We start from the raw sequence: 14,495 nt of genomic DNA on the forward strand, positions 1-14,495 counted from the left end.
GAGATGCTACCACCACCTGGCCAGATGAGGCCTGGAGTGCACAACCACCAACTCTCAGAGAGCCTTGTATGAAGAAAAGCATAGAAGCAGGAAATCCCAAGAAATGGGGACTACAAACTGATTCCATGCAAAATGGAGAGCTATAGCTACTCACCACCAGTTCTGAGCGCTGAATCTAGGAGCTGATACTGATTTGAAACACATAGGGAAGTAAAGACTACACTGTAAGCAGTTCCCAATGTAGAATCTAGCAAACAAAATTAGGGGCTAGGGTTTACCACTGGAAAATAGACTGGCAACAATCAAGAAATGTTACTGTGCACTGGAAATTTGATCTAACAGGCTATGGGTTTGGCCTCAGGCAAAATGATCTGCCAGCCAACCCAACCTGCCCTGAAAGCAAAGCCAATTAGTTTAGGGGCACACATGCAAAGAGAATGAAGCTCAAACCAAAAGGAGTTTACTAACAACCTCCACAGATGGCAAGAAAGACAGTGAACTCAGAGGATGTGTGGGCACCACAGTTGTTTCTCTTTGTCTCCAAATGTCATCAGAAATTCCCTTGAGATCCCATTGCTGCCACCAGTACATTAAAAAACAAAAATTAACTGAGCAAATTTGAAGATTTACTTTGAATTTGTAATAAACTGACTCTAGTAAATGATTCATGAATCAGGCATCATTTCATTTGGAAGATCGGGAGATACTCCAAGGGGTTAAACATCATTGATGGCTTTTAAGCTAAGTAGAGCAGGACAAGGAAATAAGTCACCAGCAAGAGAACAAGTGTAACTTCAGTGGAGGAAAGGAAACATTCAAGTGAAAATGGCTTCTTATTAGCTAAACCGCAAAATTGTCTATTAGCTGGGTTTGTTGCTGGCCAAAAGGAAAGTCTTCTCTCCTCCAGCCGCGGTGGTAATGTGGCTGCCCTTCTTGTTTGAGAATGCAAGGTATATGTCTTCCTGTTGGGATCTGTAAATGCCCTCTTCCTGTTAAGGTAATTGAGGATGAATGACATGGCATGAGAGCTCCCTCTAGAGACTTTCCAGACTCCAACTATAGTTAAGGTTTGCTTTTCTTGATTTCACAGCATGTTTTGTTAGCAGGAGGATTCACATTGAGGGAGAAAAGGCCAGAAGACTCACCGATAAGATGGCTCAGAAATTCTTGGGTGAATCCATGGGAGGCAGAGGGAGCTGTGGGGTCAGCTGTGGTGTCCACACTGATTGCATGGCTCCATCTGATGGCGTTGCAGCTTCCTGTTGAAACAGGTCAGTTCAGTTCATTTGCTTATGTCCTTTAGGATGGACTGGTTGGATCTCCTTGCAGTCCAAGGCACTCTCAAGAGTCTTCTCCAACACCACAGTTCAATAGTATCACTTCTTCAGCACTCAGCTTTCTTTATAGTCCAACACTCACATCCATACGTGACCACTGGAAAAACCATAGCCTTGACCAGATGGACCTTTATGACCAAGGGAATGTCTCTGCTTTTTAATATGCTGTGTACTTTGGTCATAACTTTCCTTCAAAGGAGTAAGGGTCTTTTGATTTCATGGCTGCAATCACCAGCTGCAGTGATTTTGGAGCCTCAAAAAACAAAGTCTGACACTGTTTCCACTGTTTCCCCATCTATTTGTCATGAAGTGATGGGACCAGATGCCATGATCTTAGTTTTCTGAATGTTGGGCTTTAACCCAACTTTTTCACTCTCCTCTTTCACTTTCATCAAGAGACTTTTCAGTTCCTCTTCACCCTCTGCCATAAGGGTGGTGTCATCTGCATATATGAGTTATTGATATTTCTCCCGGCAATCTTGATTCCAGCTTGTGCTTCTTCCAGCCCAGCGTTTCTCAAGATGTCCTCTGCATAGAAGTTAAATAAGCAGGGTGACAATATACAGCCTTGACATACTCCTTTCCCAATTTGGATCCAGCCTGTTGTTCCGTTTCCAGTTCTAACTGTTGCTTCCTGACCTGCATACAGGTTTCTTAAGAAGCAGGTCAGGTGGTCTGGTATTCCCTTCTCTTTCAGAATTTTTCATAGTTTATTGTGATCCACACAGTCAGAGGTTTAGCATAGTCAATAAAGCAGAAATAGATGTTTCTCTGGAACTCTCTTGCTCTTTTGATGATCCAGCGGATGTTGGCAACTTGATCTCTGGTCCCTCTGCCTTTTCTAAAACCAGCTTGAACAACTGGAATTTCATGGTTCACGTACTGTTGACGCCTGGCTTGGATAATTTTGAGCATTACTTTACTAGCGTGTGAGATGAGTGCAATTGTATGGTACTTTGAGCATTCTTTGGCATTGCCTTTCTTTGGGACTGGAATGAAAACTGATCTCTTCCAGTCCTGTGGCCACTGCTGAGTTTTCCAAATTTGCTGGCATATTGAGTGCAGCAGTTTCACAGCATCATCTTTTAGGACTTGAAATCACTCAACTGGAATTCCATCAACTCCACTAGCTTTGTTCGTAGTGATGCTTCCTAAAGCCCACTTGTCTTCAAATTCCAGGATGTCTGTCTCTAGGTGAGTGATCACACCATCGTGATTATGTGGGTCGTGAAGATCTTTTTGGTATAGTTCTTCTGTGTATTCTTGCCACCTCTTCTTAATATCTTCTGCTTCTGTTAGGTCCATACCATTTCTGTCCTTTATTGAGCCCATCTTTGCATGAAATATTCCTTGGTATCTCTAATTTTCTTGAAGAGATCTCTAGTCTTTCCCATTCAATTGTTTTCGTCTATGTCTGTGCCGTGATCTCTGAGGAAGTCTTTCTACCTCTTTGTTATTCTTTGGAACTGTGCATTCAAATGGGTATATCTTTCTTTTCCTCCTTTGCCTTTTTCTTCTCTTCTTTTCTCAGCTGTTTGTAAGGCCTCCTCAGATAGCTATTTTGCATTTTTGCATTTCTTTTTCTTGGGGATGGTCTTGATCCCTGTCTCCTGTACAATGTCATGAACCTCTGTCCATAGTTCATCAGACCCTCTACCAGATCTAGTCTCTTGAATCTATTTCTCACTTCCACTGTATAATCATAAGGGATTTGATTGAGGTCATACCTGAGTGATTGAGTGGTTTTCCCTACTTTCTTCAATTTAAGTCTGAATTTAAGATGCTACACACGGACAACACCAGATTGCCAATACCGAAATTAGAGTGATTATATTATTTGCAGCCAAAGATGGGGAAGCTCCATACAGTCTCCACTTTACATGTGGAGAAACTGGGCACTGGAGAATGAGTAGGAGCGAGGGCAAGGCTACAGGCCACTGGGCTGTGAAGCCTGGCTCATCTCAGGCCGCCGTAGCAAACGCCCTCCCCCAAGGTCACCAACTCCAGACATGAGTATTGTGCTGAACTGAATTCAGTTGATAATGTTATCTGAAAATGTGGGAAGGCTGTTTATTTATGGAATTAAATCAGCCATGCAACCTAGGGACCTAAGAGCAAGCACATGGTGGTTTTCTTCTTATTCTAAAATTAGTTCCCAGCTTTTCTCTTTTAGGGATTCCTACTGTGTTCACAAATTATTGAGCCTTATGGTTTCCTAGGCCAGTGATAAATGGAACAAGAGGGAACAATAGAGATTAGAAATGTGTTGGGTGGATCACGTCTGATAAATAGATAGCTGTATTTTTAATGAAGATGGCATGACTGGAAATCCTATTTATAGTTATCTAGTTTTCCTCTTTTTTAAATGGATAAAATAATAATATAGGGCTTATTTCCAAAACCACTTGGAGAAATAATATGCAATTTCAAGAAATATTATAGTTATTATAAATTGTTTGGTTGCAAAACAAAAATAAAATGTCACCTCAAAAATCAAGATTTTTACCCAGTTGATGCAAAAAAAAAAAAAAATCCTAATACATTTCTCTAATGTTCCTAGTTGAAAACAAAATCATTCTTTAAGGGACTGCCAATTCATTCAGAACTAAAAACTTGATTCATCTTACCACATGATTTGCTATCTCCCAGGCCACTTTTGAGAAGGATTAGATGACAGGTGTTCAGCCAGGACTTTCTGTACTACTTGTTTGATGATTAATGGGGTCTTGGCACAAGAGTGGAGTTTTAGAAAAGAAATAGGAGATGCTTTGTTGAATAGACATGGAGCTTCATTGTCCCAGAATGTAGGTATCATTTCAGAAAGGGATCTCTCCCTGAGAAAACACATTCATGAAAAGTAAAACTGTTCAAGGAAACAAAATCTGAAAGCAGTAATAGAAAGGGAAGCTGGGATGCCTACTCCTGAAATCCTAGTTACTACAGTGCCAGCTGGCAAGCCAGGGTGAAGTGGGATGTCTGGACAAACAAAACGAAACAAAAGCATCAACTGCAAAAGACTAATCGTTTTAAGCATCAGTTAACCATTTACTGTATGTGAAAGTTGTGCATATGTGTGTATATGGGGGGTTCCTCTCTGGGGTGAGTGTGGGTCTGTCGAGGTCTCTGTGGGATTACTGGGGGCCCTGTGCAGCAGCAGTGTTGGGTGACTGTGGGTATATGGGGGGTCTCTCTCTGGGGTGAGTGTGGATCTGACCCACTCTTCATGGGGGCCCTGTGCTGGATCAGTGAGGGTTATGGGGGGTCCCTCTGTGGGGTGAGTGTGGGTCTGTCGAGGTCTCTGTGAGGTTATTGGGGGCCCTGTGCTGGGTCACTGTGTGTATATGGGGGTCCCTCTCTGGGGTGAGTGTGGGTCTCATCCACTCTTCATGGGGACCCTGTGCTAGATCAGTGTGGGTGTATGCAGGCTCCCTCTCTGGGGTGAGTGTGGGTCTGACCCACTCTTCATGGGGGCCCTGTGCTGGATCAGTGAGGGTGTATGGGGAGGTCGCTCTCTGGAGTGACGGTGGGCCTGTCGAGGTCTCTGTGAGGTTATTGGGGGCCCTGTGCAGCAGCAGTTCTGGGTCACTGTGGGTATATGGGGGTCTCTCTCTGGGGTGAGTGTGGATCTGACCCACTCTTCATGGGGGCCCTGTGCTGGATCAGTGTGTGTATATGGGGGGTCCCTCTCTGGGGTGAGTGTGGTTCTGTCGAGGTTTCTGTGGGGTTATTGGGGGCCCTGTGCAGCAGCATTGCTGGGTCACTGTGGGTATATGGGGGTTCTCTCTATGGGCTGTGTGGGTCTGACCCACTCTTCATGGGGGCCCTGTGCTGGGTCAGTGAGGGTGTATGGTGGCTCCCTCTCTGGGGTGAGTGTGGGTCTGTTGAGGTCTCTGCGGGGTTTTGGGGGGCCCTGTGCTGGGTCACTGTGTGTATATGGGGGGGTCCCTCTCTGGGGTGAATGTGGATCTCACCCACTCTTCACGGGCCCCTCCATTGCTGTCCTCTCTGCACCTCACGGCACGAGAAGGAAGGGACTCTCCAGGTCAGGTTTCTTGCTGTTCTGTCAGTGTCCCTTCTGCGTCATGTCTGCAGACGGGCACCTTAGTTCCAGCTCCCCCAACTCAGCGCTCACCTCTTGGTGCCTCTGAGAGGCCCTGGCAGCAGCCAGGCTCAGGATCCAAGCTCTGTGCTCCCCTCTCCTGAACTCTCGAGGTCACTCGATGACCTAGGACCCAACGCCTCCCCTCAGACCCTGGCTGAGCCCCCACCGCTGTGCCCACCGTGGGGGATGCAGTGCAGAGTCAGGACTAGTCTCCAGGGAGGAACCACAGCACAAGTAGGCCTGTGCCCACTGCCCCCACAGCCCCGGGCCTGGTCCCACATGTGGGGGCCCTGACAGGCATGGAGGCAGGCCCGTTCCTGCCAGCTCCTGGATCAGAGGCCCCCTTCTGGAGGGGGACTGTGCACCAGGGCAGTGTCTGTGACATAGAGCCCAGAATCTCTCTGGAGAAAAAATGCTCGTCTCCCCGCTTTCCAGCTTGGATGAGCCCAAGGAGGAAAGCTGATGGTGTGTTCATTTTCTGCAGGTCCCTTCCATGCATGAGGGGTGACACATCCTGGCTGCTGGTGTCTTCCACCCCGACCTCTGGAGTGAGTAAGACTGAGTGCAGGTGAGACCTGCTGTGACTCCTGAACAGTCCCTGGGCCTGTTGAGTCCTACCTGTACCCTGGGAGCCTCCTTGGGCCACACATGTAGGTAGAGGTCACGGACTGTGAGTCTGTCCTGAGTACCCAGTCCTGTAAAAGCTGATTGCTACCGTGGGGAAAAGTGAAGCTTCTCTGCTTGAGCTTCTGTTGCCTCTGGAAGCGCGGCCCTCTGTTGAGGGCCTCCAGGTGGCCTCCCTCAGATAGGTCCAGGGAACTAGAGTAGAGGGGAGACTCTGGAGCGATGACAGCATGAGCCACCAGGCCCCTCTCTTCTTTCCTCTGGCCCTATGGACGGTGGTGGGACACCAATGCTCCTTGGTAAATGCACCATCTATGGGCTCCCCTGCCACTAACATCCTTCCTCTGCATCCCATCCCAGGGGCACAGCATCCAGCTCTCAGACCGTGAGGTACCTCCACACACAGTCATGACCATGCTCATTCACTGGGGAGGTGGGCTCTGTAAGCATGGCTGTCCTCTCCTCCAGGCTGGGTGGGACCAGCCCTCGGAGGCTTGCATGCTCTGCACCACACACTCTCAGAGCTGGGTCCTCTCAGAGTGTGTGGTCCTCATTCTTGCTGCTGCTTCAGAGCAGGAGAAAGGCAGGGGGAGGGTGATGAACCTCGCCTATCTTGTCCCAGCCACATCTGGGAGAGAAAGGGGCTTTCAGGGCAGCAGCATCTACGCTGCTGTGACTTGGGGGTGAGGCTTGTCCCACCTCTGGACTCCCCTCCTTATTCTGACATGGGAGTTTGTCCCTGACACTTCTTGAGCCTGAGGGCAATTTCAGCTTCTGAACACACCTCCCCTACCAGCTGCACAATGTCCAGGTGGAGAGACAGTAGGATAGAACTGAGAAAGATCCTGAGAAGGGGGAGGTCTTTAGGTTTAGTTCACTGTGACATGTCCTAAACGCTGTTGCTTGTTTCTCTAATGCTGGTATTATGGAAACTGAAGGCGCAGTTACGAAACTGGGGTGAGGGTGAGTATCCATGCTGGGGTCACCCTCCCTCCACAGCCCCATCCCGTCTGGAAGTCAAAGCAGGCACCGGGGAAGCGTGGACCCCGATGCCTTCCATCTCCCTCAGTGAGGCACCGACAGGCCACTACCTCTGCTCATGGGAAAAAAACATTTATTTCATGAAACAAAATTTCTGGTAGGAAGAAGCCTTTAGCACACAGAGGATGTGCTAACATTGGAGAAAAATGTATTTATCTGCATGGCATGCATTTTTTTCTTGGAGGAGAGTTTTCCTACCCGGAATGCTGTGAAAAGCATGTTCGGATTCACCAGTAGAGGTTAATTTCTGAGGGAGACCATGCCTTGGACAGTGGAGGGAATGGCCTGTGACCCGTGTCACTCGTGAGCCATGCTGGCAGACTCTGCCTGGAGGGGGACCTGGATCCCTGGGTGAGAAGGCCCACCTGCTGTCCCTGGGACTGGTCCACTTACTTTTTTTTGAAAAGCTATGGCCCGTTGGGGTGGCTTGGTGATAACGGGGTGTATCTCTCCTCATTCTCCTTTCCTCTTGGTAAGACAGGATTCTGTGGTGGCAGTAATGTGGACCTCGGGGGCCCTGGAATTCTGCTTGGTACCAGTTTAACTCCGTGGCGTGAGGTCCCTGGTGAAACACCATCCTCTCCTTTAGGATCTGCCCAACAGCTGTCATGAGAGTCTGAGCCTCAACAGCCCTGCTGTCCATGGTCGATTTGCTCTTGATTGATTCTTGGCTCTGGACAGTGGCTATTTCAGGCCTGCCTTTTTGCAAGGGCTCTTCTGGTTCTCTGCCTTTACTGGGGAAAATCCACTGCAGAAGGAGCTTAATCCTTTCTTGGAAGCTTTCTGATGGAACCTGTCTCTTCTTTAGGACTAACTGCCGAAACTTGCTTCTTAGGGACTCAGTTGATTCTTTTTTCTGGCCAGGATGACTCATCCCTTGGGCTTGGTAAGCCCTCCGTTCTGCCAGCCCCTTTTTAATCTGTCTTAATTTGGGCCTTGTGTATTTCTCTCTCCCATCCTTGGGAACAGACTCCTTGCAATGGCTCTTATATTTGAGCTGTCGCCTCATGTCCACCTGCTGCCCCTGGCTGCTCCCTTCACTTGAGGTAGCATCATAGAGTTTTTGGGAATTGCACTTGTCTCCACTGGATAAGATCTGAAAAGAGGACAGAGATTCCTGAGAAGCCAAGATGTTTGCGGCAAGAAACATATTCGAGTGACAGTCTTTGAGAAGCACATCGGTGGCACAGTCTTGAAGGAGTACTCCAGTTTCACAGTCTTGAAGGAGCACGCTGGTAGCTCGGCCTTGAGCCGGAGCCTGCTGGTCAGCGAACCCTTGAGACTCAAGCTTACGAGACTGTGTCTCAAAGAGTAGATCTTCTGTATCTGAGGCAGCAGATGTGGTGTTCAGTGAGGGGCTTTCACTGGACCTTGGAGACCGTGATCTCCCGAGATCGATATTGATGTCTAGGTATTTGACCTGCACGCTAGGTTCCCTGGTGCCCTTCCCAGCGGAGTCTCCCTCCACGACCTCTTGCGCCCTGGAAGATGGGGAGCATTCATCAAGGTCCACAACTATCACATTAGAGCAAGATGCTGGGGAGGCCTGCCCCCTAGTTTCCTTCTGTGGCTCATTCCTGGCCATGGCTGAACTTGGACTTGGCTCCAGGCTGCCTTTGTCAGCCTCCACAACAGACATGCTGTGCCACATTCTGCCCACAAAGCTGTATGTGGGGGCCTGAGGAGGTGGCTTGTCTTCCTGTCCAGTCAGAGGGGCCTCTGGGGGCTTATGGGTGTCCCCAGGTGTGCGTCCTCCCAGAGCCCCCCAGGCTTCCTCAGTCACCTGTGAGGGGACAGGGAGGGGCCTCTCCAGTGGGGGAACTGCCTCCGTTGTTTTCAGTTTCTCACCTGCATGGGGCTGAGGAGGTTTTCCCAAGCCCTTGGTTAATAGGGCAGTTGAGTGGTATCCAGATTCACAGGTGACTTTCAATGTGGGCACTTGAACCTTTTTCAACTTCAAGCGAAATATGAACTTAAGGACTTTGAAGAGTAGGCTCCACCTGTGCCTCACCCGAAACCTTATGATATGTGCTTCCAACTCCTGCTCAGTATACGGGCTGAGGACAAGAGACTCATGGGAGGTGATCATGGAGGCTTTCCCATCCTGAGAGGACTGTGTACTTTCTGTCTTCATGGGAGCATTTGTCTCTCCCAGAGTGCCTAAAACAAGGTTGTCCACAAGCCTCAAGTGACAGACATTCACAGGGATCTCACTCTCACAGATCTGCTCTGCCTTCCTCTCTGTAAGGACTCCTGAGACTTCTGGTTGCTTCCTGTCTAGGCTCAACTCTATTCCTGATGCAGGTTTTGCTCTTGGATCCTTCACTGGAGGGTTGGCTGGGAACATGTACAGATCTTTTACGATCTTCCCCACACTCTGCCCCACCTCATGGCACAGGTCTGTCCCTGGTAGGATTTGTGCTGGGCACTTGGACCTCATCTTTTGTACATCGTGGCTCATTTTGCCTCGACCTGCAGAAGATCTTGAGGGCCCCTCCCTGCCCTGTGCCTGACATGGCCGTGGGTATTGATCCTGGGGCTGCATCAGTTTCTGAGATGCTTGGATTCTGCAGGGCAGGCCACTCTGTTGCTGCATGAACCTTTGGGAAATGTGGTGCTCCAGTTTCTTCCGAACCTCAGGGCTGATCAAATGCCCAGGAAGGATGGGGACAGAGCTGTGGGCCTGGGAAGACCTGGTCTCCTGGGATGGGTTGAGAGTGACCTGGCTAAAGACTTCCTGAGAATTTTTAACCCAAGAGGGTAAGGTTCTCCTGCTTTCTAGTTGTTTTTTCCAAAAGTGACATTCCAGGTTTTCAATTGCATTTGAACTGAAAGATGATGCCTTATTTGGGACTGTAGTGCAAGATGTTTCAAAGGACTTCTCAATGCCAATCTGGCGTTGAGAAGATGATGACTGGACTAGGGGGGAGGGTGATAGATGGACAGTGGTTTCTAACTGAGCCTGAGGTTGTGGATGATATTGGGGTATGGTTGGAGTTAAAAATTGAGGTTGGGCCTGGATCTCCATATGAGCCCGAGAAGATGGCTGACAGTGAGGTATATTTAGAGCCAGGGGTATCGGTTGGGCCTGGATCTCCACGTGAGCCCGAGGAGGTGGTTGAAACTGGGGCATGGTTGGAGCTGAGGGTTGTTGGTGGTCCTGGACCTCCATGGAAATCTCAGATGATGGTGGACATTGAGGCATGGTTGCAGTCCAGTGCAGGGATCGGCCCTGGGTCTCCACATGAGCCTGAACAAGTGGTTGAAACTGGGGCATGTTTGGAGTCCAAGGTAGGGATTGGTCCTGAATCTCCATGTGAGCTTGAGGTTGTGGTGGTTGACACTGGGACATGGATGGAGTCTGGAGTAGGGGCGGAACCTGGGTCTTCATGTGAGCCCGAAGTGGTAGTTGAAAATGAGACATGGTTTGAGCCAAGAGTTGGGATCGCACCTGGGTCTCCATGTGAGCTCGAGGTGATGGTTGAAATTAGGGCGTGAGTGGAGTCCATGGTGGGGGGCGGGCCTGGGCCTCCATGTGAGTCTGAGGCGGTGGCTGAAAGTGAGGCATGGTTGGAACCAAGAGTTGGGGTCGGGCCTGGGCCTCCATGTGAGCCCGAGTTGGTGGTAGAGAGTGAGGCATGGTTGAAGCCACGATTTGGGAGCTGGACTGGGTCTCCAATGAAACTTCAGATGATGGTTGACATTGGGGCATGATTGGAGTTAAGGGTAGGGGTTGGGCCTGGGTCTCCATGTGACCCAGAGGTGATGGCTGCAACTGGGGCATGGTGGGAGTCAAGGACTGAGGTTGAGCCTGGGCCACAGGTTGGGTCAAGTGCTTGGCCAATGACAGTTGTGAGGTTACTTTAGCTGGAATATGGAATGGTTTGGCTTTAGAGCGTTCGTTAAATAAGACAGGGCATAACTCTAGAGCTGACCCAGGTACTGTGACAGCAGCTATGAGAGACTCACTGTGCAGAAAGGGGAGACCCCAGAAGAGCTGGCTGCATGTCTTCTGTAGACAGCCCCCCAGAATGTCAGGATATTGGGGCTTCTCGGGACCAAGCAGCTGATCATGTTTGCCAGTTATGTTCCCGAAGTGTTGGTGACCCAAGGTGTCCTGTTTGTGACCCAGCGACTCGATCCTCTTCCCCAAAGAATTCGGGTGGTAGCCTGCCTCCTCGTCCTTTTCTTTCTCCTTCCAAGACTTCAGTTCCACTCTCTTGATGATGAGTATTTCCAGCAGCTCCTGGACATTAGGGTTGATAAAAGCGAGGCCACCAGCCTCTCCCTGCCCGTTTCTGGGATCTCCCCAGAATGAGGCCTCTGGTGGGTAGGGGGGAAGGCTTTCTTTCTGGGACTCTAAGTGTGTTGAGGTGGAGAAGCTCCAGGCTGTGGCTGCTTCCTGCCACCAGGCCAGGGCCGATCCAGGGCTGCTTGAATGGACAATCCCTGGGATGGCTAGTCTCCAGAGGGAGTGTGGAGATGACCTGTGTGGGATGGTACCCAGTGTGCGTGTCGTGGAGTCACCCTGAGTGAGACTCAGCATGGAGCCTCATGGTGTTGGGGCAGAGCAGGGTGCTGGAGGTGGAGGGCAGGCTCTCCCATGAGGCGGGCTTGGTGGGGAAGGGGAAACAGCCAGTGGCCAGGGGGAAAGGCTTTCCAGGGGAAAGAAAGGCTCTGGTGTTGGAGAGGCACTCAGGTATGACTCTGAGTAAGTGGAAACTGACCCTGGAGAAATGGCAGAAGTGCAGGGTAGAGGCTGCTTGGTCAGAGGAGCTGGGGAAATAGTGGGAGCCGCCTCTTCCCTGCATGGTGGGTGGGCTCCAGCAGGCACTGCTTTGCAAACCTCACCAGGTGAATCTTGACATGAGATCTGATGAAAGCTGTCCTTGTCAGGGAACCTCCCCAGGTGTCTGCAGGAGACATGAAGAACAAGCTGCAGCCAGGAGCTGCCAGGCCAGGAGGACCAGACAGGCCGGGGGGGGGGGGGGGGGGGGCGGGCAGCCACACCCCACAGTCCTGCACGGCCCCAGTGCTGACTTCACAATGCTCCTGCTGTTCCTCACCACGGGATGATAGCCATACCCTGCCCTCAGGACTCCTCCCAGCTCAGCCCCGGGCTGCCAGAATCCCTGGGTTTACACCACAGACTCTAGAAGAACCCCCTAGAAAGAAAGGGTAGATTCTCTACCTTTGCAGAAGTGAAGTCAGGTCCCAGACCTCTTCCAGTTCTTCCAGGCAATCTCTGCAAGCTGGAAATCAGCAGACTGGGTCATGGTGGTGAAGATAGGAGCCAGGGGTCTTATAGAAGTTCAGTGCATTGTCTCTTTAAGGGGACACCATTGGGAGACTGGAGCCCAAGCTCCAGTGTCCAACACCACATGATCCCTGACAGTGATGGTGACGCTCAAGAAAGAGTTTATCACTTAACGTTTTTCCATATCCTTTACTCCTTACTGCCCTCACCACCTACCTGTAGGCGATGGGCAGGCATCACCTTGCAGTTGAACCTGAGCACAGGTAAACCATGTGTCCTATGTGTCCTGGAGGGCTCACTTCCCAATCCAGGTGCTATTAGTCCAATGCAGCCCACACGCCCTTTTGGTACAGAGTCTTTTCCAGGCCCCTCACAGCTACATTCTACACATGGAATCTGGGAAGTATCTGGATTCTGCCCTCCTTCCCAGAAACCTCCCTGGGGGATCTGCTTCTCAAGGGAGAAGTCCTGCCACTGGCCCCGCTCAGAGCCCGTGGAGCTGGGCCTCATGGCCAGAGTGGTGGGGACTAGCACTCGGGGCACTCATGGCTGGATGTCAGAACTCACCTTTCAAAGCGCCATTTCTCTTGCTGCTCCTGCTTCTTCCCCTTCGTTCCTTTCGATGCTGAGAGAGAAAAAATTAGGGCTTAAGACCCAATTCTCAGTCTCCTCTCTCTAAACAAGCATCAGGCACTAGTGTCCATACATAATATGACTTTCTACATTTCACTGACAGAGCTCTGTGATTTTTCTTTCTTTTCACTCATTTTTAAAGTGGATAAAATATTTTCTGTTTTCCTTCTTTGAAGAACGAAAGACTATTTTCAATGTGAAATGCACTCTGTACTACTTTCGTCACTGTTCCTCTGCTCAAGAAACACATACATTCTCAGACTGTGGGTGAATCTGAGCTTCATCAGGTTGATCTTTGCTTCCTGACACCAGCCCGCCCCCCAGCCCCTGCTCTGATGCTCTTGGGGCTTCAGCGCTGCCGGATCATCAGCCCTGAGACACTGTTCACAGCTGCTGAACTAGGGCTCAGAGTCCTGTCCTCGGCCTGAGACTGAACTCAGTATCCAGTCCTCAACCCCTGGTCACTGTGTTTGGGACATGCCCTGGACCCCTACCACACCAGGACAACTGATCTGAGATCTTTGGGTAGAAATCCTAGTGTTCACTCTATCTCCTGCCCAGCCTGGTTTGTCCCTAGAGGCATAATATTCTCTTCTCCCTTGAAAATAGATGTCCTGTTCTTTCCCACCTCAAGAATCTCTGGTTGATTCAGAAATGTAGAAATAATAATAACAAAGATTTTATATGCTTGTCAGTCTGGTCCAAGAGTTCCTTACCTTCCTGATGTTTCCATGTTTCCTAGGGGGAGCAAAGGATGGGTTATTCTCCAGGTAGGGAAGGATCAGGAGAAAGAGCCCCAGTCCACATAGAAAGGCAAGGATGGTATCGATCATCCAGAAAGGGGAGCTGGAGTTCAGCCAAGTATCAGAAGTGTTTTTTCAGGAAAAAGAGAGGATTCGCCATCATCTGAATCACACCGCTGCCCTCAGGCAACTGAGCCAAGGGGTGCACTTGGGGACTAAAGTACTAGGCTCGCATCATAGAGATGTGGTCTGGTCACAAAGGGCCCTTGGGGGTAAGAGGGGTTAGCAGAGGAGGAGGCTGGACCATAGCCCCTCCCTAACCATCCAGCCACACAGCTCCATTCATCTCCCTTCTCTGAGCCTTCCCATCCTACCTTCTCATCCTGCTAGAGACATTAGTCAAGTGTTGCTTCTTTCCACCTAGAACTCTGAGAATTCCTGGTTCCTTGGATAACATTGCTTGAGTCCCATCAATACTTTAAAAATTCAGGAGTTCTCCCTATAACTTTGGTTAATCCCAGGTATTTTTACTTTTATGATATATATTTTTTCTAATTTCAGTTAATTTTTACTATATTCAACTACTGGGAATTAAGAATTAATTTACAATAATTTGAAATTTACAAGGCTAAGAAATATAAAACAAATTGAAATAAACTTTCAGAGTAAGTTTTTCATAATTTGCCAGCATCCTTGTTTTCTGAACGCAATACACTGAACAAAAAGATTTGGAACACTCTGTACAGATACACACACAT

General features: G+C 49.5%; 1 long non-coding RNA gene across 1 annotated transcript in view; it reads right to left on the reverse strand.

Moving 5' to 3' along the window:
• Positions 1–11,428: 11,428 nt before the first annotated feature.
• Positions 11,429–14,495, reverse strand: part of LOC122696865 — a 29,858-nt gene continuing 26,791 nt past the window's right edge. Inside the window, exons 5-7 of the long non-coding RNA XR_006341920.1 lie at positions 12,929–12,986; positions 12,296–12,356; positions 11,429–12,017 (exon numbers count right to left, since the gene is read on the reverse strand). This is a non-coding gene — a long non-coding RNA (uncharacterized LOC122696865). The remainder of the gene's footprint in view (positions 12,018–12,295; positions 12,357–12,928; positions 12,987–14,495) is intronic.

Source organism: Cervus elaphus, chromosome 7 (genome assembly GCF_910594005.1).
Source record: "Cervus elaphus chromosome 7, mCerEla1.1, whole genome shotgun sequence".
Lineage (NCBI taxonomy): Eukaryota > Metazoa > Chordata > Mammalia > Artiodactyla > Cervidae > Cervus > Cervus elaphus.